This window comes from Rana temporaria, chromosome 7 (assembly GCF_905171775.1).
Source record: "Rana temporaria chromosome 7, aRanTem1.1, whole genome shotgun sequence".
NCBI classification, from domain to species: Eukaryota; Metazoa; Chordata; class Amphibia; order Anura; family Ranidae; genus Rana; species Rana temporaria.
The window spans coordinates 32,864,544-32,892,355 of NC_053495.1; the positions used below are offsets into that span (position 1 = coordinate 32,864,544).

Genomic DNA, 27,812 nt, shown 5'->3' on the forward strand with positions numbered 1-27,812 from the left:
TTGAAAAATGCTTGTCAAGACTTCTGCGCCTCCATAGGTTTTTACCTAATTGCAGAGCTCTACTGGGATGAAGCATGACATACGTGTGGTGATGGGCTGCATTTTTTTTTTTTAACCCCCCCCCCGACTTTTTCAAATTGCATTATTTAATTTTATATTATTTTATTATTATTATTCCAATGTGCCCAGAGAAAAAGTGTCAATTACAAGGGTTGGGGCAAAAAACATCTAAAACTTCAAAGGGTCCTCAACAACAGACATCTTTTATTCATTTGGTTTACACTTTTTTCCAAAAGAAAAAAAATATTGGAATTAGCTTGTCAAGCTCAATGGGGACTACCAACCACCGAGCACCACCCATTCAATTGTATGGGGCTGCACTGCAATCCCCTAAATTCCCATAGGCTGGTATTTAAGGGGTTAAAAAACACTGCCCGTCAAATGCTCTATGAATAGCAATATGGATGCAGATCAATCTTCAGAGAAGAAAGCAAGGGTAAACAAGCCCTTAAAGGGGTTGTAAACCCTTGTGTTTTTTCACCTTCATGCATCCTATGCATTAAAGTGAAAAATCACCTTGCACTGTCCGGCCCCCCCCCTGTTTTACTTACCTGAGCCCTGAATTTCAGTGGGCGCGATCCCATGTCGCTCTCTCCACTGCTTCTTGGCTCTTCATTTGATAGATTGATAGCAGCGCAGCCATTGGCTCCCGCTGCTGTCAATCAAATCCATTGAGTGGGGAACGGGGGCCGAGTCATTCACTCGGCGGCTATGGATGACGAGTGTATGACACAGGAGCGCGCCCACAAGGTAACCCCCTCGGGAGGGAGAGCTTCCCAGAGTGGGTTATCTTATGTGGGGAGGAGCCGCAAAAGCCGCCGTGGGACCCCAGAACAGGAGAATCGGAGCCAGTCTGTGCAAAATGAATTGCACAGCGGAGGGAAGTATGACATGTTTGTTATTTTTCTTTTTTTAAAGTGAACCTTTAGTGCCACTTTAAAAGAAAAAGTAGGGCCAAAGTTCTTCTGGCCCTACTTCTCATGTGGGTAAGAGGAGAGCACTTGGTTCTGCACTCCTGTGACCCGTTTTCACAGAGCTGGTTCAGGCTCTGCAAGGATCCCCACTTAATGTCAGGATTAAGGATGAGCTCAGGCATGTTCGCAACTCCACGTTCCCGCGCCCTCCAGGACGCTGACACCCCACAGCGCTAATCACAGGCAGCGAGACATTTCCCAATCCGCGGCTGCACAGATCGGGAAATGTCGCACTACCTGTGATTAGCGCTGCGGAGTGTCAGTATCCTGGCAGATGTGGCCACATGGAATTCCAAACAAGCCTGAGCTCATCCTTAGTCAGGATCCTCCCGGAAGCGTTACCAGCAGCTGGCTCAACCTTTTAGTAAGTACAGGTAGCTGAGAGCCTAAGCCAGCAGCTTCAGCCCGGTGATCCAATGAGCACTGGAGGGGCAGAGCAGAGAGCCGGTGACTGAACTGGAGCGATCAACGGTCTTTGGCCGCTCAGTATTCGGTCTAGAGGCGGCGGGGGACAGATTCAGCTGGGACTGGTGCTGCAGCCATCTAGGCGAGTATGATTGTTTTTTATTTTCGATTCCCACAATTCTCTTTTAAATTGTTTGTTGCCTCCTTAAAGGGGTGGTTCACCCTAAAAACTACTTTTTTTTATTACACTGGCCCCCCACATTACAATACGATTAAGGCTATTATTATTTTTTTGATGCTGTACATACCTTTGTACAGCATATTCACCCGTGGCTTCCGGCTTGCGAGTCCCGCGGGAGTGGGCGTTCCTAACATGTCTGTGATTGACGTTTTGACCAAAAACGAGCTCCCCCCGTCGCGTAAGCCGCGTCACGGTTGGCGAAAGGAGCCGAACGGCGAGTCGGCGCTATACTGCGCATGCGCATCGCCGTTCGGCTCCTTTCGCCAATCGTGACGCGGCTTACGCGAAGGGGGGGAGCTCGTTTTTGGTCAAAACGTCAATAACAGACATGTTAGGAATGCCCACTCCCGCGGGACTCGCAAGCCGGAAGCCACGGGTGAATATGCTGTACAAAGGTATGTACAGCATCAAAAATAAAATAATAGCCTTAATCGTATTGTAATGTGGGGGGCCAGTGTAATAAAAAAAAGTAGTTTTTAGGGTGAAACAAGGGGGGAACTAATGCGCAAACCAGCCTAACCCGGGAAAAAATATATATAATGGTACAAATAAATTAAAAGTTACAATCAAGCAGCAGCCACAACTAATAGTGCTCACGCACTGACAGCATATGATAGACAGGGGGATGTAGTGGCGCTTGCAAATACTAAAAACCGACAATAATTTAAAACAATAAAATATTCTAAACAATGATTCCTAAAGTATGAGAGTGAGTCCGTCCTCTACTGGGGTAAAAATGTGTAACACTCGAGGTCTATGCCCAAAGAATACCATCCAACATCAATAATTAGATGTGGAAGGAACTGCGAGTGAATAAATAATGAAATCCAATGGATAAAAGTGCCTGACAGGCCGCACAGTGTACATGGGATAATAATCCTTTTTTTTAAAAAATATGTGTCATAAATCCTTAAAGTGCTTGATGAAAAACAAGTGCAAAGTGCTAATAATTAAAACAATAATAGCAGTGAATGAAAGCTCCAGCTCTCCTGGAAAGTGGTTAATTACTAATTAGCAAACACATGCAGGAAAAAGCAACAACTGAAAAGAAGTCCAAAAATGCAAGTGTCCTAAAAACCTAAACGGTTCAATCATAAAACTGTTGTTTTTCTGTGCAATGAAAAGGATATAATAATATAATAATAAAATAAAAAATAAAATAAAAAAATAAAAAATAAAAAAATCATAAATAATAGTCCAAAAACAGATAGTGAATAAAACTATATCCAGTGCACAATCAAGTGATAATGAAAATATTAAAAATAAAGTCCAAAGTGCAAAGTGCATCTGTGCTCCATTCAACAATTCAGATGATCAGTGGTTAATTCAGTGAAGACTTGTTACATTGTGCTCATTCAATGAAGACTTGTTACATTGTGCTCATATGTCTGTGAATCAAACCAGCCCGATTTTCCTCAGTGTGGGGATTATTTTTACCAGCCTCTTACCTTCTTGAGGCTTTTACCAAGCCTGTAACAGGAGCTGCTCTGCAGTCACATAAATACAATCCAGGATCCAAAGACGGCTCACACTCCTCCCCATTCAGGCTCTCAAAAAGAAACACAGGAATGCCTCCATAGCATAAAACCACAGGATATCAGTTTAATAAAGAAAAACGAATACACTCACAAACATTGCTGTGTTAAACAGCGTGTGTACAATCGAGTGTCACCGCTCTGCGGCCGCAAAGCAGGTGACTTCACCAGCAAGCCCTCTGTGTCCTCCTCACGCGTATCGCGACAGCCCTACGTCGCTTAATCATAGGATAGCAATAGCACCTATCCTATGATTAAGCGACGTAGGGCTGTCGCGATACGCGTGAGGAGGACACAGAGGGCTTGCTGGTGAAGTCACCTGCTTTGCGGCCGCAGAGCGGTGACACTCGATTGTACACACGCTGTTTAACACAGCAATGTTTGTGAGTGTATTCGTTTTTCTTTATTAAACTGATATCCTGTGGTTTTATGCTATGGAGGCATTCCTGTGTTTCTTTTTGAGAGCCTGAATGGGGAGGAGTGTGAGCCGTCTTTGGATCCTGGATTGTATTTATGTGACTGCAGAGCAGCTCCTGTTACAGGCTTGGTAAAAGCCTCAAGAAGGTAAGAGGCTGGTAAAAATAATCCCCACACTGAGGAAAATCGGGCTGGTTTGATTCACAGACATATGAGCACAATGTAACAAGTCTTCATTGAATGAGCACAATGTAACAAGTCTTCACTGAATTAACCACTGATCATCTGAATTGTTGAATGGAGCACAGATGCACTTTGCACTTTGGACTTTATTTTTAATATTTTCATTATCACTTGATTGTGCACTGGATATAGTTTTATTCACTATCTGTTTTTGGACTATTATTTATGATTTTTTTATTTTTTATTTTTTTATTTTATTTTTTATTTTATTATTATATTATTATATCCTTTTCATTGCACAGAAAAACAACAGTTTTATGATTGAACCGTTTAGGTTTTTAGGACACTTGCATTTTTTGGACTTCTTTTCAGTTGTTGCTTTTTCCTGCATGTGTTTGCTAATTAGTAATTAACCACTTTCCAGGAGAGCTGGAGCTTTCATTCACTGCTATTATTGTTTTAATTATTAGCACTTTGCACTTGTTTTTCATCAAGCACTTTAAGGATTTATGACACATATTTTTTAAAAAAAGGATTATTATCCCATGTACACTGTGCGGCCTGTCAGGCACTTTTATCCATTGGATTTCATTATTTATTCACTCGCAGTTCCTTCCACATCTAATTATTGATGTTGGATGGTATTCTTTGGGCATAGACCTCGAGTGTTACACATTTTTACCCCAGTAGAGGACGGACTCACTCTCATACTTTAGGAATCATTGTTTAGAATATTTTATTGTTTTAAATTATTGTCGGTTTTTAGTATTTGCAAGCGCCACTACATCCCCCTGTCTATCAGTTTTTAGGGTGAACCACCCCTTTAAAGTCCATTTAAAACAACATGTCCATCTATAACGACCATGATCACCAGGAGACAATGCTGCTATCTGATTTCAAATGCTGCTATCTGATTTCACCACAGAACTGACAGCATTGTCACTTTAACAGAAAGTTAAAGCATATTTCATCCACAAATGACACTAATGATGGGGTACTATTCCTCCCACTGATATCAAAAATAGGGCACTATTTCTTTCACTAAAACCAACAATGGGGCATCGTTTACTCCCACTGACACTTGGGCATTTTCTATTCTCACTGGCAACAATCCGGCCCCCATAAATTCTGATGGACAGTAAGATAGCCCCTTGTTTAGAAAGTTTGGGGACCCCTGATCAAGATGAATATATTCTTGAGATCACAATTTACAACAGTACAGTTGAACCTCGGATTACGAGCATAATCCGTTCCAGGAGTATGCTCGTAATCCAAAGTACTCGCATATCAAAGCGAGTTTTCCCATTCAAGTCAATGGAAACTAAAATAATTGTTTCCGCATTGACTTCAATTGGATGTAATACCAAATGCGGCCAGAGGTGGGGGGGGGGGGCCAGAGAGCGCCAAAAACATCCGAAAAGACCCGAGGACACTTCGGCTCAGCCGTACCTCAGGCCAAATGAGGTACTGCAGGCCAATGTTCGGCTTATGCGCCCCCGCACCTCAGGCCAAATGAGGTACTGCAGGCTTATTTTTGGCTCTGCTCGGGTCATGCGCCCCCATACCTCAGGGAAAAATAGGTACTGCAGGCCTATTTAGCTTGAATTCGGCTTGTCTTGCGAGTCAACACTCGATAAACCAAGTCAGAATTAAAATAAAAAAATCTGCTCGCAAATCAAAACGCTCTCAAACCAAGTTACTCTTAAACCGAGGTTCCACTGTATAATTTTTCACAAAAGCTCCACCTGTTATACAACAGCAGCTGTTCAACTCTAGGCTTGTGACTCTGCCTAGGCCGAGATGAGGTCATCAACCTGCTACAAGCAAGTGAAAGCATTGCCTTAGTCTCCTGTCCCCCCATGCTCAGACGCAACACTAACTTTGTAGCCTGTCACCTCTGAGTCAGTGTCCCAGTCCATTAAGTAGATGCTGATCCTTAGTGATGCCTGAACAATAATGGCATCCTCCTTCAGGAAAGTAAAGCGGTAATAAAAAACTGGAAATGTCACGCTTACACATTGTCGCACATAAAACCAAAACTTTATCTGACACTAGGTCAGCTTTAACCAGGGCTGGACTGGGACAAAAATTTGGCCCTGGACTTCATCCAGACCGGCCCACTTTAATTCAATAAAATGCTGCCCCCACCCCCCCGAAAAATCACGCCCACCAGAAAGGCCCCTACATCCATTATTGTATATCATGAGAGAGAGGGGAATGAGAGAGAGGGAGGGTTGAGGGAAAGGGGGTGAAAGGGGGTGGGTGAGAGAGGGGGGTGAGTGTAAGAAAAAGAGAGTAAGTGTAAAAGAGAGGGGGTGAGTGTAGGACCCCTTTTTACACCGAGGCATTTTTTAGGCACTTTTGGGCTAAAAATAGTGCATGTAAAGTGACCGAAAAATGCTTCCGCTGCAGTCCCAGTGTGAAAGCCTGAGTGCTTTCACACTGGGATGCTGCCAGGGCGTTAGAAAAAGTCCTCCAAGCAGCATCTCTGTTTTAAAAAACGGCCCACTGAGCCATCGGCCCACCGGGAAACTCCCTGTAGTCCCTATGGCCAGTCCATCCCTGGCTTTAACATATCAGTGACATATTTTACAATATAACTGAATTTAGCCTCATATTCTGCTGACCAGGCCATCTCCAGCCATCTGCCAGTAATTACGTTTTCTGGTCTTCAAGAAAAAATACAACACTGAGAAATTGAGTTTGACTGGAAACGATTGAAGATATTGGTGGGTGAGGGAAATATAATGACCCCTGTAACACCAAGGGGCCCCGCTTCCTCCTTGACTGTGAACTGTGTTGTATTTGTCACCTTGATTTAATGTAAGTAACAGGTCTGAAAACTCAGCAGGTTTTTCCACGGGAGGTGAAGAAAGAGCTGCCTTCTGACTGGTCTCTGATAGGATTAGATCATAAATCATCAGAGGCTGCTGAGAGGAGACATCCGTTCAGTCTGCACCATCAATCCATTCGAGAATCTTCAGATTTATGCTGTAAAAGTGATAGTCAAGGTTCTAACAGTCAAGATGGCAACATCCTCAAAATACTCTGTGCCGAGAAAAAGAACCAAAAATGATCAGGTAGGAAAAAGAAGCACCATAAAGGTTTTCCATTATGTGACCATTAATCCCAGCAGATGACTATGTTCCGTTTTTATAATAATTACTACTGTATACTGGATTTATATCGTGCCAACAGTATGCCCAATAATTTACAAAATAAAGGGCACAGTACAGTCCCAATACAATCCAAGATAAAGGCCCTGCTCATAAGAACTTACAATCTATACCAGGGGTGCCCAACCTTTTGAAGAGCAAGGGCCACTTAAGCGACTTGGTAACCGGTCCCGGGCCACAATGAGCGGAGCGGGTGGATGGCAGCCCACTTGGCTCTATAGAGCCCACTCTCTCTCTTTTTTTTTTCGTGGATTGGAGGTAGGTGTTTGTAAATGGACACAAGTATATTTACATCTTCCACTCCTTATAGGTGAAAGGGGAAGGTGAGATTTGGTCAGACTGACTGTGTGAAAAGGGGTCTAAGGCTGCTTTCACACTGATGCACGGTCGGGGGCAGCACAGTTCACCTGCGTCATTCCTGCAGGTTAGCTGCACTTTGCCATAGACTTTTATATCCTGTAGGTGTGGTGCACTTTCAGAAAGCACACTAAACTCGCAGGTAATAGAAGCCTTTTGCTCAGTGCAGGTAACCCACAGGTGCACTTCTCTGCACCTGTGGATCAGTTTGAAAGCAGCCTGCAGAACAGATATGCCCAAATATACACTGTGATTTTAGTAATAAACTTAGCTTTAATAACAGTATTCTATTCTATTTTATTCCATCCCAGAGCAGGAGGTCGCGGGCCACATCAGAGGGCTCCGCGGGCCACATGTGGCCCCCGGGCCACTGGTTGGGCAACCCTGATCTATACGGTAGGGCAAGTGATACAAAAGGTAGTAACTGTATGAGGATACGTTTTTTGACAAAGTAAAGTTCAGTGGTTAGGTAGAGATGGGATAGGCTACCCTGAAGAGATGAGTTTTCAAGGATCACCAGGCTCAGAAGGTAGACAGAGCATGAGACAGCCAGAGCGATTGATATACGGAGTGCCAGAGGATAAGCGCAGCTCTGGAGAAGTCCTGGAAGTGAGAATTAGAGAGATTTTATTAGTTGGGCAATCAGAAGTCGGGGAGTATTTGGTAGAGAGGGGTAGCAGACACCAAACTATAAGACCCCTTTCACACTGAGGCAGTTTTCAGGCGTTTTAGCGCTAGAAATAGCGCCTGTAAAGCGCCTGAAAACTGCCTACAATGCTGCCCGAACGTGAAAGCCCGAGTGCTGGTGCGCTTGCAGGACGTTAGAAAAATTTCTGCAAGCAGCTGTATACAGATCTCCCAAAACGCCCCTGCACATTACAATGAATGGGCAGCGTTTCAGAAGCACCGCAATATGGGCGTTTTTAACCCCTTCAGCGGCTAGCGGGGGTTATAAATGCACCGCTAGTGGCTGAAAATCGCTGCTTAAACAAAGGTAAAGCACCGCCCTAACGAGCAGCGCTTTACTGGAACGCAAGGGATCTTAAGCAGAGGAGTCTGGTAGCAGCATTCATGATAGGCTGAAGGGATAGCCTACGTAGGAGGTAGGCTAAATTAATTGCAGTAGTCAAGGCAAAAGAAATCAAGTGAATGGATTAGTAGCTCGTGGTTTTACTGGTTAAACACTGTAAAATTTCCAAAATACACTCCTTCTTAAGGCAGTAAAATGTAAACAGTAATTGGATGTGGGTCTAATACCCGGTACACATGATCCGATTATCGGACGAATGATCGTCCATTTTTTTTGTATGCTAATCTCACGTCGAATCTGATGAGTTTACTAAAGTCACGAAAATTCTCGTACGGCAGAATAAAAAATCGTAAGTGATGTCATGTGTTGTAATGCATTTGTATTGCATTTTCGAACGACAGCTGTATTGATTAAATGAAAATCCTACGATCTGGCATCGTCTGACAAAAAATTCTGTGCATGTCCGATAGAATAAAATTGGATGAACTGTCCTGATCGGCTCTCGGAAGCTCCGTACTAACGATCCGATTATCGTACGATCGTTTCGAAAGCGGCATTTTTCGTACGATTTTCGCATCGTGTGTACGGGGCTTAAAGGAAGAAGTCGGAGTCCAGGATTGCCATCTATTTTTTCAGTTTCAAAACTGCATTGATATGCAATACTTTTTTTCACCACTAAATTTACTGCTGGTGGGCAGCTTCCCCACGTACCTGTATGTCAGAGTGAACTTCCTGGTTTAGAGGCCCACGCCCCTTGTTGCTCTGTGTTAAGATTGGACACAGCACAAATTTGTCTAAATCATTGGCTGTATACCTGCTGATCTGTGTGGCCAATCGCGGCACAGAGATCCGTGTGTTTGTTAACACTCATATTTGTGCAGAGACCCCACATTTCACAGAGGCACAGAAATGTATAATTTACACTTTTAGTGAACTGCTTCCTAGACTGCTAATCAAAAACAGGTCATATTTTGAAGAAACTCTTCCTGGAAGAATCAATGAAATTGCTAGTGATACGTTAACTAATCGATGGAGTTGTGCACCGGCCCAGAAGTCTGGAAAAATTATAACGTCTTAGTGGTCCTGGACTGTAAAAGTAGAAGCAACACATGATATTATCTCTGTGTCACTCTACTCCCTCCTGCTATGAGCATGCTTCATGTCAGGGCATGAACTGATTGGCTTTTTGTGCCGCTTCATCCTCTCACACTCAAGCCCTGCTGTTCCGGCAATGCAATGTGCGATTACAAAGTTGCATTCATTTGTGATTTTTATATAACGTAAATATGGTCTAATGCCGCGTACACACAATCGTTTTTCGGCTTGTAAAAAACAACGTTTTTTAACAACGTTTTAGCCACTTAAGACCCAGACCAATATTCAGGTAAAGGACCTGGCCAGTTTTTGCGATTCGGCACTGCGTCCCTTTAACTGACAATTGCGCAGTCGTGCGATGTGGCTCCCAAACAAAATTGGTGTCCTTTTTTTTCCCACAAATAGAGCTTTCTTTTGGGGGTATTTGATCACCTCTGCAGTTTTTATTTATTGCGCTATAAACAAAAATAGAGCGACAATTTTGAAAAAAAAGTTTAGGCCGATACGAATTCTACATATTTTTGGTAAAAAAATCGCAATAAGCGTTTAACGATTGGTTTACGCAAAATTTATAGCGTTTACAAAATAGGGGATAGTTTTATGGCATTTTTATTAATATTTTTACTACTAATGGCGGCGATCAGCATTTTTTTTTGTGACCGACATTATGGCGGACACATCGGACAATTTTGACACATTTTTGGGACCATTGTCATTTTCACAGCAAAACATGCTATAAAAATGCATTGTTTACTGTGAAAACGACAATTGCAGTTTAGGAGTTAACCACTAGGGGGCGCTGTAGGGGTTATGTGTGACCTCATATGTGTTTCTAACTGTAGGGGGGCGGGGCTGGACGTGTGACGCCATTGATCGCCTTTCCCTATATCAGGGAACAGACGATCAGTGACATTGCCACTGTGAAGAACGGGAAAGGTGTGTTTACACACCTCTCCCCGTTCTTCAGCTCCTGTGACCGATCGCAGGACACCGGCGGCGATCGGGTCCGCGGGTCCCGTGGCCGCGGAGCTTCGGACCGGGTCGAGGGCGCGCCCGACCCACTAAAGGGGACGTACAGGTACGTGCCCAGCCATTCCATTCTGCCCACGTAAATGTGCAGGAGGTGGTCCTTAAGTGGTTAAACAATGTCGTTTTCAAGTTGTAAAAAATGATCGTGTGTGGGCTTAAACGACGTGAAAAACCGGCGCATGCTCAGAAGCAAGTTAGGAGCGCTCATTCTGGTAAAACTAGCATTCGTAGTGGAGTAAGCACATTCATCACGATGTAACAGCAAAGCGCAAATCGTCTTTTACCAACACAAAATTAGCTAAAGCAGCCCCAAGGGTGGCGTCATCCGGATGGAACTTCCCCTTTATAGTGCTGTCATACGTGTTGTACGTCACCGCGCTATACTAGAGCATTTTTTGTTAACGATCGTGTGTAGGCAACGTCGTTTTAATGATGAAGTTGGAAAAAACTTTATTTTTTCTAGAGGCTGAAAAACCCACGCTGAAAAATGATCGTGTGTACGCGGCATAAGCAGCACAGCGGCGTCCTCTTTCCAACCACAGCTTGCTGAAAAAAAGTGAAAGAGCAGCAGCAGCCTGATGAGGTCAGCATTCATCATACTAACATATAAGGATTTCCTAATGGTTAGACTGGTCAATCCTACAATTTAACAGCTATGCCAGTGGCGGTGGATCATCTCACCATTGTCCAAAGAAGCTGAAAAAGGAGAATGAGACCCTGCTCTCTCCACCCAACACAGAAACAAAATCCACCGACATGATTCTATGGGAAACATTGTATTTGATGGCCGCCTTATTTCAGTAGCAATATGTACAGAAAGCGACTAAGGCGTTACCCCGTCCCAGGCATATGTGTCCTTTTTTCTAAAAGATATGCAAGGACAAGTGCAGGAATAAATAGTAAATCACAATTACAGCACGCTGACAAAGACGGCGACAATTATACACAGATGTTATTTCAAGGCCGCGGCGAAATGTCAAGGGAGGCGCGTAATTCCAGAAGGTAATATATAACGGCTCCTCTAGTAGCGCAATGTTATTACCATCACTGTAAATTCAATACGATTTGCAATTAACCTAGCTTAACTTAATCAGTGTTACTTAATATGTATTTCAATGTACAGACATTATATTGATAGCAGGAATAGTCACACAATTATGTAATTATGGGCCAAGTGCAAATCGCCTGCCATGCTTCTCAGCTCCGAGACGACTGCCACGTGAATTTTTTACACCAAAATTACCGCCTCTGACTTATTGAGGCCAATAGTGATTGAAGAGGGATTTAAAAGTAATGTATAAACTGCAGACGACATGAAAGCGCGCCATATCATTTATGCTTCTTTGCCGATAAGAGTTTTTTATTTTTAAATATATTAACTCTTTATATATCCAGTAACTCTAAGCAACTTTCTAAGCATACCCTCTTTTCTCTGCCTTGTGAACCTGTAATAGTCGTCACCATAGGCTCAGATCTGTATCACCGTTGCTCCGTTTACATGCAGCTGTCTGCAGTAACACTAACCCAGAAGGATGTCTGCACAGCAGGAATGATCACAGCAAGAAAAGCAGAATTATTATTATTATTATTATTATAATACAGGATTTATATAGCGCCAACAGTTTACGCAGCACTTTACAATATAAAGGGAGACAAAACAGTTACAATACAATAAAATACAAGAGGATTAAGAGGGCCCTGCTCAGAAGAGCTTACAATCTAATAGGATGGGGCAGGTGGTACAAAAGGTTGTAACTGTGGGGAATGAGCTGATGGAAGTGGTAAAAGATTAGTTGGAGACGTGATAGGCTTCCCTGAAGAGGTGAGTTTTCAGGGATCGCCTGAAGGTAGCAAGAGTAGGGGATAGCCGGACAGGTTGACGTAGTGAGTTCCAGAGGATGGGAGAGGCTCTGGAGAAATCCTGGAGACGAGCATGGGAGGAAGAGACAAGAGAGCTTGACAGTAGGAGGTCTTGAGAAGAACGGAGAGGACGGTTTGGGATATGTTTAGAGACAAGATTGGTGATGTAGCTCGGGGCAAAGTTGTGGATGGCTTTGTAGGTTGTGGTTAGTATTTTGAATTTAATTCGCTGGGTGATAGGAAGCCAGTGTAGGGATAAATACTTTGGATAAATGCTTTGGATCGGCCTCCTCTTCCCACAATTGGCTGGTCGCAAGCTTCCAACTTTCTGGGAGAGGAAAGAGGGGCATAACTTTTTTTCGTATTGTAAAGCTTTAACCACTTAACGACCAGCCGCCATCGTTATACATTGGTACTTTGACGTGGAATACCGTTGTTATGGCAGCAGATAGCTGCCATACCGCCGGTACCCTCTTAAACGGCGGACGGCTGGCTTTCAGATAAAAGTGGTCTCTGTCAGCAGTGGTCAGGATCTACCAAAAAAGTGGCCCAAGGAAGGGAAACCAGCACACCACTACAGGGTCGTGGGCTGCCAAGGCTCATTGTAGAAAGCAAATGTTGGTCCATGTAGTCCAATCCAAAAGAAGAGCTACTGTAGCTCAAATTGCTGAAAAAGTGAATGTTGGTTCTGATAGGAAGGTGTCAGAACACACAGTGCATCGCAATTTGTTGTGTATGGGGCTGTATAGCAGCAGAGCAGACTATTCAAGATGCCCATGCTGACCCGTGTCCACAGCCAAAATTGCCTATAATGGGCACATGATCATCAGAACTGGAGCAATGCAAATCGTGGCCTGCCCAGCTGAGGCAATACAATGCTTTTTATAGTGGAATCCATGACTTGATGGGTCAGAGCTATAAAATAAAAAAAATGGCATTTGTGGGCGTACTAAAGCCCCACTCGTCACCCCCTCCTCTCTGCATTGCCGGCAACATGACTGTGGTAGGGTGACCACGTGTCCCGGATTGCCGGGGACAGTCCCGCATTTTTCAAGTCTGTCCCAGGCACATTCATTCCAGGACAATACAGTGTCCCGGAATCAAACTGACACGGCCAATCTGATGCCCCCAAAAAAGGCCGCCACTTCACTGCTTTACTCACTGACAGTACTTGTCCTGGCCGGAAATGCCTGGAGGAGCACAATTTCCGCCCCCTGCTTGTGATTGGAGAAATCATAAATCCCGCCTCTTGTGTCCAATCACTGTGCTGTGATTTGTTACAGCACAAGCTGATTTTTGAAAAGGGAGGGTGTCCCTGAATGGTAGTTTAGAAATGTGGTCACCCTAGACTGTGGGCACCCAGCTGTGGCTTCACAGCCCGGCCTGCACTGTGCATGCGTGAGCTGTGTGCCGTGATTAGCCAGGCAATCATCTGGGACCTGTCCCAGATGATTGCCAAGAGGGAGGGGGAGAGGTGAACTTCCTTCCGGTGCCGTGAACCCCTGGGAGGAAGTGGGAGCTGGAACCCTTTAAAAAGAGGGTTTCCGCCCCCCCCCCAAAAAAAATTACACGCCAAATGTGGCATGTCAGGGGGTCACCTGCCCTTAAAGCGGAAGTTCAATTTTTGGACGGAACTCCTCTTTAATGTGGCGCAAGCTACACCAGACAGTTTCTGGTACCAGTTTTCTGGTTCAGGTAGCTTAGTTAATGGGGGGGATATATATCAGAACTGGAGCAGACAGAATCTGAAGAAGCTGTGCATAGTATCCAATAATTTTCTATCTTTCATGTTCAACGCTCAACTGAACAAGCTGAAGGTAGAAGCTGATTGGTTGCCATGCATGGCTACTCCAGAATCTGTCTGCACCACTTTTGATAAATTCCCCCCAATATTTTTCCAGGTATCAGGTGCCAACATTCCCATTAGCAGGGACGGACTGACCATTGGGGCTCTCGGGCAATGCCTGAGGGCCCCATGCCACTAGGGGGCCCCATCAGGGTTGCCAGGCTCAATAATACCAGGGTCAGTATGTAAAAATCTGTGTTTTTTTACATCTGTCCCTGATATGTCCAAAACTGACATGCTTTTGATGTGAAAATCGTGAGATTTTAGCTGCCCCGCCTCTGCACTGCCTCCTGGCATGGTGGCCATCTGTAAGCCCGGGGGGCCCATAATCTTCTATTGCCCCATGAATTGTCAGTCCACCCCTGCCCAATAGCTACCTCTAGTGCAACAAAGGGTGTGAAAGTCAAAATTAGTCATTCCAACAACTCCTCTTCTAAAAGCAATAACCTGAGCGTTAATTAGATTCAACGTTTTTTCATCATTCTTTGGAATTAACATGGTTGTGCTGGGGAGAAAAAAAAAACTTTAAATGGCATTTCTCAATCTTTGCTGGGTATCCGGTCTGGGACGGATAGGGTTACACAAAGCCTGCGTTCAGAAAATATACAAAGGATTTAGTTGCCATGGAAACAGCCACATACTGTAGCAAAGACTGAAGATTTTTTTTTTCCTATATACTGCTTTGCAGCCTGATACAGTAACAATTGTATTCCATATAAAAGAGTAATCTGACCCCCACTTAGGCTCTCAATTAACCACTGCTCTGCTACAATCTAATAATATAAAGTAAACAAAAAAACTGTACTGAAGACACAGCAACATTCTTAACCCCTCGTATTAGACACACAACCACGTCTGAACGCAGGAAACGTTGCCGACGTGTCTTCGTTTTATCCGTGGGCATGGCGTGCCAACCGTGGCGGTCAGCTGCAACAATGTGATGGTCATGGGTGCGTATTGCCGGTGATCACAGCCTGGCTCTATGGCAAATTATGGACAGAATCAAGTTGTTCCCAGCTTAGTTCCACATGCTTTGATAAATCGGAAAGAAAAATGACAGGAAGCCAAGTAGAAAGTTCCACCACTGCGATTTCTTCTGCTCTTCAGGCTTGTTCCGTATTACCATACTAAGGTTAGTAAAAGAAAATGGTGCATCAACCAATCATGGACACCTAAAGTGCAATGTGGCTGCTTGATTTGACCTACTGTATCTTGTATATCTCTTTAATCTACAGTCCTTTTTGTCTTCAGATTTCCCGAAACCATATAATATGAGGTCCAACCTTAAAGGGGTTGTACAGGTTTCTTTTTTTTATTAATTTTTTTAATAACAAACATGCCTCCGCTGTGCAGCTCATTTTGCACAGAGTGGCCCCGAACCTGGTCTTCTGAGGTCCCTCGGCGGCTGTCTCGGCTCCTCCCCGCATTAGATAACCCCCTCTGGGAAGCGCTCTCCCAAGGGGGTTACCATGTGAGCGCGCTCCCCGAGTCCTTTATTTCGCCGACTACAGGATTTTGCCCCGCCCCTCCATCATTGGATTTGATTGAGCTCCAGCAGTGGGAGCCAATGGCTCCTGCTGCTGCCAAAAGCCAATCATGAGTGCAAGTCTCCGAAGAGACAAGACTCTTGTGAACATTGCTGGATCGAGGGGGAGCTTAGGTAAGTATTGGGGGCTGCTGCACACAAGTTTTTTTACCTTCATGCCAACAAGCGTATATTGAATGGTTTGCACAAAAGTTATATTGTCTACAAACTATGGTATATATACTTGAATGTTTATATATGATTTTTTTTATACTAGTAATGGCGGCGATCAGCGAATTATAGTGGGACTGCGATATTGCAACGGATAACGACACTTTGTAGGAACCAGTGTCACTAATACAGTGACCAGTGCTATAAATAAACACTGTCACTGTACTAATGACACTGGCTGGAAAGGAGTTAAACATTTAGGCCTCATTCACACTTAGGGCCATTCGGATCCGTCTGTCACGGACCTGAACGGCCGCTCCATGCATCGCTATGGAGCGTCGGATGTCAGCGGAGACATGTCCGCTGACATCCGATCCGACCCACTAAAAACAGACGTATGGGGGCCACGTCCCCATCTGTCCATGCGGATCGGGTAAGATCTGATGAAAACGGACATGCTGTCCGTTTTCATCAGATCGCTCCATAGGACACAGCGGTGCCCGACAAGCCCCTCCCCACTCAGTAAGCAGAGAGGAGCTTGTCATCCGTCGGCTCAGCGGAGATCTGCGGACTGATGTCCCGCTGAGCCGACAGGAGCAGGCGGACTCCGTAGGAACGGAGCCTGCCAAGTGTGAATAAGGCCTTAGGGCAGGGGTCTCACACTGGTGGCTCTCCAGCTGTTGCAAAACTACAAGTCCCATGAGGCATTGCAAGGCTGACAGTTACAAGCATGACTCCCACAGGCAGAGGCATGATGGGACTCGTTTTGGAACAGCTGGAGGGCCACCAATTTGAGACCCCTGGTCTAGGGCAATCAAAGGGTTAAAATGTAAGTAAACCCCCATATATTTTTGAAGTAAGCTGCCATCTTTGCCTCTGTTTTCTCTACAACTGCCATGGTGCTGCACAGGTGATCAGTTATGACATCAGCCATTGGATGGTTTGACAGTTTGGTTGAGAGTACAACCAATGGGAGTGTTACATTTTCGGCACGTGTCGTAAATTAAACCGTTTTATGGATGGGCAAACGTGTGCTGTTTTTACTAAGGGAAGTGATGAATTGTATTCCCTGCATTGCAGGAACACAAAATCCATCACTTTTCCCTTGTCATAATTCCTCTCCATTTTCAAAAAATAAAATAAGAAAATTGGCCTCTAGATCTGCTTCAACCACTTGCCGACCGCCAGGCCCGTCGCTACAGGACAGGCAAAACAAACAATTGCTTGGGGCCCCGAGCTGGCCTGGGGCCCCCAACCTCCCCTTCCCAGGCTGTAGCGTGGCCGAGCTCCTCTTCCTTCCTGCTGGAGTCCTGTCAGTCCGGCCGGGTACAGCACGTGGTACAGGAGATTCAGTTTCTCCATTTTGCTTGGGGCCCCCAAATTCCTTCAAACGGCCCTGCCGACCGCTGGCCATCATATGACGTCCTCAGGTTTGTGGTAAAATATATAAATGACTGCAGCTACAGGCATCATTCAGATATCGGCATTTTCAGCCAGCGATTCTGCACATCATAAGAACAATCATAGCAACTGTTCCACCCCTTGATCGTTCTTACGGGCACTGAGAGCGGACGTCCCCCCCGCTGCCCTCTGGTGCTTCCACCGACTCACCTGTGCGATCGGTGAGTCAGTGGGAATATCCGCCGGCCCCCGGATGTTGATCATAGAGATTTCTGGCAGACCAGATGGTCGCCTCTGCAGTCAAAAAAACGGCGCCGCTTCGGCTGTGAACGTTTTTTTATTTTATTTTTATTTTAGGCTTCCCAGCCTAGAGGTGAGATGTGGGGTCTTATTGATCCCATATCTCACTGTAAAGAGGTCCTGTCATGCCATATTCCTATTACAAGGGATGTTTACATTCCTTGTAATAAGGAATACAAGTGATCAAAATTTGTATTGTCAAAATACATTGTTTTAAGTAAAATTGACAATAATAATAATAATAAAAAAAAAAAATGTAAAGTGCCCCTGTCCCTGTGTGCTTTCGCAGAAGCGAATGCATACATAAGTCCCGCCCACACATGAAAAAGGTGTTCAAACCAGACATGTGAGGTGTTGCCGCGAACGTTATTGCGAGAGCAATAATTCTAGCCCTAGACCTCCTCCGTAACTCAAAACATGCAACCAGTAAAAAAAATTAAAGCGTTGCTTATCGGGTTTTTTAAGTACCGAAGTTTGGCGCCATTCCACGAGTGTGTGCAATTTTGAAGCGTCACATGTTAGGTATCTATTTACTCGGCGTAACTTCATCTTACACATTACGCAAAAAAATTGGGCTAATTTTACTGTTTTGTTTTTTCTAAAAGCATGAAAAATTGCTGCACAAATACCGTGCAAGATAAAAAGTTGCAATGACCACCATTGTATTCTCTAGGGTCTCTGCTCAAAAAAAACATATAATGTTTGAGGGTTCTATGTAATTTTCTTGAAAAAAAAATTGGATTTTTACATGCGGGAGAGAAGTGTCAGAATTGGCCTGGTTGTTAAGTGGTTAATGAATATGTTGACATGTGCAGCAAGAGCTCCTTCACACTTGCGTGTTGCAAAAACAAGCAACAAAAGGAACATTTTACTACATGGCACTGTAGCATGTTCATTGCGAGGCCCTTCGATTAGAATGACACTTCCTTCACACATACAGTAATTGCCAAACTACACTACAACATACTGTGCGTTGTGACCGCGGCCAGCCCATCCAAAATAGGATAATTCACTCAAAAGAAATAGTAGACTCTTCTCAGTTCATTAACCTGTGGCCTTTTTAGGTCTCTCAGAGGCTCCAGCAGTGAAATACCTCTGACAAAGTTAATATTTCTGTCTTCTCCCACCGCAGGCTCTCATCCTTCCCACTACAAACCTCAAAATTTAAAAGCAAGAGTGAGACACCCTGCTGCTCTGTGCATCTGGGAACGGAGATACGGATCCCTAACTTCTAAACTTCCTTAGAATAATAACAAGCCAGTGGGTGATCTGATCTGGCATTCATCCAATCTGATATATCAAATTTGGGTGAACAGACTTTGATATAAACAGACTTTTATTTTCATTTGTTCCATTAATGATAATGACCATGTCACAGAGGAAGAGCTGGCACCTCAATCTCTCTGCTGCCATCTAGTGGCCTTCTTCTCTAACTGCGATGCTGTGTAATTTTATCAATAAAAAAAAGGGTCACATAATGTTTTTTCTATAGAAAATCTGCTTTACCTAGATGTGCTAAGCAGTAGATCTCAGTGAGCCGCATAATTTAATTTGTGAAAGTTGTGACCCTTGGAGCATGTAATTTCAAGAATTTCTCTCTTTATAATGAGATGAATAAGCTGCTTTTAATAGATTTCGATCCCCCCGTGCAAATAATTAATGGCTGGATAATGGGTTTATCATTGACCAATCTACTATCTGTCATCCCCAACAGACACTCATCTTTAATACTAAAAAAGCAAATTAATGCATTCACCTGGAACCTATAGATAGGCCTAGCAATGGTATACAATTACTAACAATGGCATTTAAATTGATTGCCTCTGCAGATATAGTGGAATATACTGAAAATTGCTTTATGACCGGCTAAGCTTCCAGGCACAAAAACTTTCACATAATATTTTCCTTAATAGCCACAAAGGATCTACATTCACTTTGTGTGCGCCAAATGTGTTTTCAAACCCAGATATTGCCTTGTAAAAACACTGGAGACATCATCACTGTGCTGTATGTAGCCTGTGTAGAGAGAAGCGCTGTGGGATGGACCCAGCAGGCTCCACCCACTACAGGCTGCCTGCAGGAAACTACAGCAGGGGGCGGAGACAAGACCAGTTACCCTGCACAAGGAGAGAGAGCAGCAGTGAGCGGTCTTTTTTACAAGAAGCTCCCGCACAAAGTTTCACACTGGATTACTGCAGAGATCTGGGAAAAAATACACAAAGTACTCCAAGACTCAGATAAGAACAAACATGGCTCTTATAATTAGACAATATTTGCTTATGCCGGAGTTAAAGTGGATGTAAACCCGAAAAAAAAAAAAATTCTTTGCTGTCACAATGTACGGTATACGATTTCCTATCATCTGTGCCCAGTCTTGTCACACAAAGTTAATCCAGCTCTGAGAAATCCTCTTTTATTGGTCAGTGACCAGAGAAAAACCTTAGTCTGTTCCGCCCCCTTGCTGTGAGTGACAGGTTATTTACATATCTCATGCACTAGCTTCAGACAGGCATTATCTTTTAATTCCCACCCCCACTCCTTTTCTGAAGTCATGTGGTTACTTTTCTGGATTTTGACTGGATGTTAGTGATCATAGCAGAATTTAGTGTAAGGGGAGTGTAGAGGTGGGTGGGGAGTCTACTGGCATCACAACTCCACCCACCGAGCTCCAGACAACAGACCCACCCACAGAATCTGCAGTTTTTCAGTTCTTAGAACAGACAGAGAGGAGACATTTGACAGGTAAGGATACATGCAGGAGGCATCTATATCCTGATAGATCAGCACTATGGCAGTAGTTTAAAAAGGATGAGAGTGGGGTGACATCCACTTTAAACTTTAACATAATACCTGGTGATCCTGCCTTGTAGATCCTTAGTCAGGAACACACAGGCTGTTATAGTGTGACAACCCTCTGCCCCCCTCTCCCAGTCGTGCTCCTAGGTTCTGGCCCCATCACACACACTATACCATCGAAGACTACAAATAGCCAAGAAATACACAAAGCGCACAAATATTTAAAGGATCACTAAAGGAAATGTTTTTTTTTGCTGAAATGACTGTTTACAGGGTATAGAGACATAATAATTAACTGATTCCTTTTAAAAACAATTAAAAATAGATAAAAATCAATCATATAATGTACCTCCTTAGATGCAAAAACGAAACTGAAAGTAGTTTAGTCTTTGCATGTTATTTTATGCCTCTGTGCTGGACAGTGCCATAGAGAGTCATGGCTAGGAAAACGAAACTAAAAACTCTCCCATGACTTTTTTCATACGGAGCCAGACAACCAGAAAGTGTCCGGATCAGAGCAGTTTTACAGCAACATCAGAGCAAAAACGAGCAATGAGGACATGAAACCAGGACTGCAGTAAGGTAAAGGAAGCTATTTAGCTAAAAAAAAAAATTCCTTTAGTGACCCTTTAAGTAAAGTACATATTCCTCTAGTTAAGACATTATTTTCGAATTTCCCAAGTTTAACTTTAACCACTTCAGCCCCGGAAGAATTTACCCCCTTGCTGACCAGAGCACTTTTTGCGATATGGCACTGCATAGCTTTTAACTAACAATTGCGCGGTTGTGCGTCACAAAATGTCCTTTTTTTCCCACAAATAGAGCTTTCTTTTGATAGTATTTGTTCACCTCTGCGGTTTTTATTTTTTGCTTTCCTCAGTTTAGGCCGATATGTATTCTTCTACATATTTTTGGTAAAAAAATAAAATAATTGCAATAAGTGTATATTGATTGGTTTGTGCAAAAGTTATAGCATCTAAAAAATAGGGGATAGATTTATGGCATTTTTTTATTTTTATTAGTAATGGCGGCGATCTGTGATTTTTATCAAGACTGCGACATTATGGCGGACACATGGGACACTTTTGACGCTATTTTGGGACCATTGTCATTTATACAGCAGTCAGTGCTATAAAAATGCACTGATTACTGTGTAAATGACACTGGCAGGGAAGGGGTTAACCACTAGGGGGCGAGGAAGGGGTTAAGTGTGTCCTAGGGCAGGGGTGCCCAACCTTTTGAAGAGTGAGGGCCACTTAAGCAACTTAGTAACCAGTCGAGGGTCACAATGAGCGGAGCGGGCAGATGACAGGTCTTGGCTACTCTATAGGCCCTCCGATCCGCCCAGATGAAAGGGGGCGAATTCCCTTCTGTTTTTCAGATTGGAGGTAGGCGGGCGTAAACGGACATCTGTCGCTCTATAGAGGTGAATTGAGGGTCCCATTTGGTCAGGTTAATTGTGTGAAAAGGGCCCAAGACTGCTTTCACACTGATGTGCTGCGGTTTACCCACACCCTGGGTGCAGTGTAGTGCACCTATGTCTATCCTGCAGGTTAGCTGAACTTTGCCATAGACTCTGCCTGTGGCAAAAATTGGCGCTGTAGAGGATGCATTGATTTATGGGGCTCTGCTCCGCAGCCGCTTTCTTCCTCTACCACCAGCTTCATTCAAAACACTGATGTTGTGGTATGGAGGTCGGCAACTTGGGATCTGGGCTTGCCAACACACCATTCCAGAGCAGAAGGTCGCGGGCCACATCAGAGGGCTCCAAGGGCCACATGTGGCCCCCCGAGCCACTGATTGGCCACCCCCTGTCCTAGGGAGTGATTCTAACTGTGGGGGGCTGGGCTACAAGTGACACGACACTGATCACTGCCGGTAGATCCCTGTCCTGTCACAAGGCAGAACAGGGAAATGTTTACAAAGGCATCTCCTTGTTCTGCAGCTCTGTGACACGATCGCAGTCACACTCACAGAGCTTGCGGCAGGTGCGCGCCCGAAATGCCACGTTTTAAAGGGGACGTACAGGTACGTCCATATGCGCATCCGTACCATTCTGCTGACATACATAGTTGTGCAGCGGTCGGCAAGCGGTTAAAGAGGAAGTAAACCTCCTCTGCTGACATTTACCTATCGGTAATCCTATAATAAAGCTTACCTATAGGTAGTGTAAATATCTCCTGCGCCGTTTAAGAGATATTTAAATTACATGCAGTCAATGACATGACTGGTGCATGCGCTCTGAACGAACGGCCACCGATGCTGTTCCTTCCGAGCCCTGGGTCGTGATCGGCGGTTCCCATGCACATGAGTGACATCATCATGGCTCCGGCCAGTCACAGAGCCCGGAAGCAAGACGGGTGAAATTGGAAGCGGCTGAAGCACCGACATCGCAGGGCTGGAATAGGTTTGTTTTAAGACAAGTTTCACGTAATGAGCAGGTATAGGATGCATACTAGCATGTTATGACTTTACCTTGCAGGAAGAAACAGGGCAAACACTTCCAGGGTGAATGATGGAAATAAGAGATACAATGTATTTGTGCAGTCAAATTAAAATAAATACAGGCAAGAATGAAAACAAAAACAAAACTCCTGCAGGTGAAACTAAACACAGGCAACTAAAAATAGAAATAAAGCACTCGTGTGAAACTGAACACAATTATGGATAGCTGCTGCTCTCAACTGTGTAAATACTGTATATACTTATACACATAAAATACTAAACATAAACGTAGTGCTGTGCTTACCCTATAATTAAAGGGTTACTAAAGGAAAAAATAAATTATTTAAAATAACAAACATCTTATACTTGCCTCCACTGTGCAGTTGGTTTTGCACAGAGTGGCCCCGATCCACGTCTTCTGGGGTCCCTTGGCGGCTGTCTCTGGTCCTTCCCGCAAGAACTCACCACATTCATACGATGGAGCTCGCATGGTGAGTCCTTTCGGGCGCGCTCCTGTGATACAGCAAGCAGCCATAGCCGCTCACTGTATCACTCGGCCCCGCCCCTCGGCACGCTGCGTCACTGGATGCGATTGACAGCAGCGCCAGCCAATGGCTGCGCTGCTCTCGAACCATCCGCTCTAGCCAATCAGCGGCCAGGCTGAGCGGCGAAGAGGATCTTGGGACCGAGCGTGGGACTTTCGACTGGTCAGGTAAGTAAAACGGGGGCTGGGGGGGGGGGGGGGGGGGGCAGCATCATCAGATTTTTTTTCACCTTAATGAATATATTGCATTAAGGTAAAACAAATATTTCCTTTACAACTCCTTTAATACAATCAATAAGGTGCAATTGCTTAACCACTTCACCCCCGGACGAATTGGCTGCTCAATGACCGGGCCATTTTTTGCGATACGGAACTACGTTTAACTGACAGAGTTGCAGTGACTCGGCCTCTGGTACTGTTGGCATCCATGTGAGATCAGTCAGTTACTGCTCAACCACTTGCCAGTTTTTTAGCACTTAGGATACAAGCTTGTGATGTTTTTCATTACTTCCAAATGATTGCAGAATGGTTTAAGCAAATATTTCCTCTTCCTGACACATTTCATACTTGTTTCTAGAACATAAATACATGTAATGATCTAATTAGCACTTCGTTGTTTTGCCCTGCGCTCACAGAAATGCTAAAACAAGTGTACATAGCAAATCGCAAATAAGAAAAAATGTAATGTGCGTCTTTACCTCCATCTGCTGCCATTGATTGGTGTAACTAGGACATTTATACTTTCCTATCATAACACTTCTAGAACAGGGGTCTCCAAACTTTCTAAACAAAGGGCCAATTCACTGTGCTTCGGACTAGGGGAGCCAGACCGTGGCCGATGGTAGGAGAAAACACGATGGCATCAGTAGGAGAAAACAATGTCCCATCTTTGGTATTATTAGTGCCCCATCATTGGTGTCAGTGGAAGGAGTAGTGCCCCATCATTGGTGTCAGTGGAAGGAGTAGTGCCCCATCATTGGTGTCAGTGGAAGGAGTAGTGCCCCATCATTGGTGTCAGTGGAAGGAGTAGTGCCCCCATCATTGGTGTCAGTGGAAGGAGTAGTGCCCCCATCATTGGTGTCAGTGGAAGGAGTAGTGCCCCATCATTGGTGTCAGTGGAAGGAGTAGTGCCCCATCATTGGTGTCAGTGGAAGGAGTAGTGCCCCCATCATTGGTGTCAGTGGAAGGAGTAGTGCCCCCATCATTGGTGTCAGTGGAAGGAGTAGTGCCCCATCATTGGTGTCAGTGGAAGGAGTAGTGCCCCATCATTGGTGTCAGTGGAAGGAGTAGTGCCCCATCATTGGTGTCAGTGGAAGGGATAAGGTCCCATCATTGGTGTCGGTGCAGAAATGATTTCCCTATTGCTGGTGTCAGTGGGAGGAATATTGTCCCAGTTTTGAGAACACTGAAAGAAGACAGAGGACATACTCCTTCTAAAGATTAAAGTAGTACTATAGGCACAACTTTTTTTTCATTTTGGATAGAGGGAGGGAGGGTTGTAACCCCCAATGGTTTATTTTTTGCCATCTGTGCCCCATTGGGGAGATTTATCTTCACTTCCTGTCGCATAGCCAAAACCGGACGTGGGAGAAAATACCTGCAAATAAAGGGAATCCCTTGGGAGGCCAGAGGCTCCAATAGGCTTTAAAATAAGATGGGCTCGGGGCGCAGAGAATGCACTCACAGCCCACCCAGGTGTGCTACAACAGCGAATTAATATTTGCTATTGTAACCCTGAGCCAATAAGAAAAACAGGTTTTGACACCCATCACCCAATTGGCTGAAAGGACAGGCGATCCTATTGGATACCTAGGGGGAGGTGAGGAGCCGTACGCTGGAAACCGCCAATGGAGGAGTGAACATGGAGACGCTGCACAATGCCCACCCCCTGCTATCCGCCTAGATGGTATAAGTGCCGACCGACCGTAAAACAGTGTGGGGGGAGGGGGCAGTTGCCACCAGACGCTCTGACACTTGTTTCTTAAATTAAAATCAATATTTTTTGCTAGAAAATTACTTGGAACCCTCAAACATTATATATATTTTAGCAGAGATCCTAGGGAATAAAATAGCAACAGCTGCAATATTTTATGTCACACTGTATTTGCCCAGCGGTCTTTCTACTCCGATTTTTGGAAAAAAACACACTTCAGTGAATAATAAAAAAAAAAAAAAAAAAAAAAACCGTTAAGTAAACCCAATTATTATTTTTTTGTTTTAATGTGAAAGATGATGTTACGCTGCGAGAATCGTGATCTATCTTCTAAGCAAAAAAATAGTGATTCTCATTTTAGCCAGAATCGTACAGCGCCAACAGGGAGCTGTGACTCAGCTCGGGTGCCCCTATAGCAAGCTACTCGCTGTGGGGGCACGCAACAGGAGGGAGGGGCCAGGGGCACCAAAGAGGGACCCGAGAAGAGAAGGAGCTGGGCTGCTCTGTACAAATCCACTGCACAGAGCCAGTAAGTATAAACAGGTTTGTTATTTTTGTAGAAAAAAAAAAAAAGAGACTTTACAATCACTCTCACTTTAAAAAATGGGGGTAGCGCTAAACTATTGTCACAAAATGATATTTTCTGACTAAAAAAGGCAGGACAACATGTCAATACTTTATCTGACTGGAAGAGCCTTGGCAGCTACAGAGAGCATCTTCTGCCTCCTGTGATGTCAAAGAACAAACATGGCTTCCTAGGTCCCCCCCCCTTACCGCAAAACTCATCCCATCCTGAGACATGCAGTCACTTGAGGACATAGAAGCAATTGCTTTCTATCAATCCACAGACGGAGAGACTAAAAGTGCGCTGATTACATGCAGATAAGGCAGAAAGCAGATTCTGAAGGCTCCTTGAAACAGATCAATCACATTGACAGGAAGCGCTGTGGCGCACACAAATCAATATGTATCACATTCCTCCGGAGTCTACTCAGGAATCTCCTCAGCGCGTAGTTAAGAATGAGCACAATAAATGAATGACGGAAACGATAAGCCTCACAGACGGGCCTGATATTACGCATCGCCTCCTCGAGGCCTGTCAATGTGCAAAGTCCCCTAAGGCCTAGTCACAGCTGAGGTATATTATCCTGCGACATACGCCCACTAGTTTCCAGTCACATCCCTGACCTTCAATATCGGCGCTGAGTGATGAATGGCAGAGCTGCGTAGATTGAACTACTTTAATTCGGTTTTATTGATTCCTGTTCACAAATCTCCTCAGAACGGCTCATCACAGGCGGCACACACCGCTTACTCAGTTACTCTACATGGACACTCTTTACAAGAGAAAAGTTAGAGATTATTTGATACTTTATATCAGTTTACGAATCACCAGTTGCACATCTGTATGTGGACTATCAAACTAGAACATTTTAACGAGGAACTTCACTTTTTCGTTCAATTAAAGCGGAGGTTCACCCTAAAACAATTATATAACATTACATCCAGCATAATTCGGACATGTACAGTATGCTGGTATTTTTTTTTTTTTTGCCGTACATACCGTTTTATTGTTTTTTCCCCCCCAGCTTCCCGGGTTCTGATTCCCGCGGGACTGGGCGTTCCTATTCAGAGGTAGATGATTGACGTCTGGTGAAAAACTTCCCAAGGCGCCTCACCAGTTTTCCGTAAATAGCCGACCTGCGAGTCGGCTCTATATGGCGCCTGCGCAGTTAGCGCTACACGGCGGGCGCAGGCGCCGTATAGAGCCGACTCGCAGGTCGGCTATTTAAGGAAAACTGGTGACACGCCTTATGTGCCTTGGGAAGTTTTTTACCAGACGTCAATCATCTACCTCTGAATAGGAACGCCCAGTCCCGTGGGAATCAGAACCCGGAAGCCGGGGGGGGGGGGGGGGGAATAACAATAAAACGGCATGTACGGCGATTTTTTTTAAAAATACCAGCATACTGTACATGTCCGAATTATGCTGGATGTAATGTTATATAATTGTTTTAGGGTGAACCTCCACTTTAACCTGCATATATGACTTACTTTTGATGGTCTTTTAAGCAAGAAAAAAAACTGCTCACAAGCCCAGTGAACCATATGTTGTCCATTTCTTCCTTGCTGCACATCCCATCCCATGCCACCATCTTTGTCTATCGTTGTCATCGGAGCCAGATAACCTTCTGGGATCCAGCAGCTGGCCCCCTGATGACACTGCGCCAGATGGCCCCCTACAACATGTGACATCGATATCCCTAGGAAGTTGCAGGAGAAGAGTTCACACCATTCCCAGCTAAAGCCTCGTACACACAATCCAATTTTATGGCCATAATTGTCTGATGGACGTGTTGTGTCAGATAATCCAACCGTGTGTGCGCTACATCAGACAATTGTTGGCTGAATTAACGACAATAAATGTTGGCTGTTTATGCTCACCAATTGTCTGGCAATTAATCTGTTACATCAATCCAAAGTATAAA

At 44.4% G+C, this 27,812-nt stretch overlaps 1 protein-coding gene across 10 annotated transcripts in view; it reads right to left on the reverse strand.

The window, feature by feature from the left end:
* MAGI1 (membrane associated guanylate kinase, WW and PDZ domain containing 1) overlaps positions 1 to 27,812 on the reverse strand; it is a 693,886-nt gene that overhangs the window by 435,348 nt on the left and 230,726 nt on the right. The gene's annotated exons all lie outside the window — the stretch shown is intronic.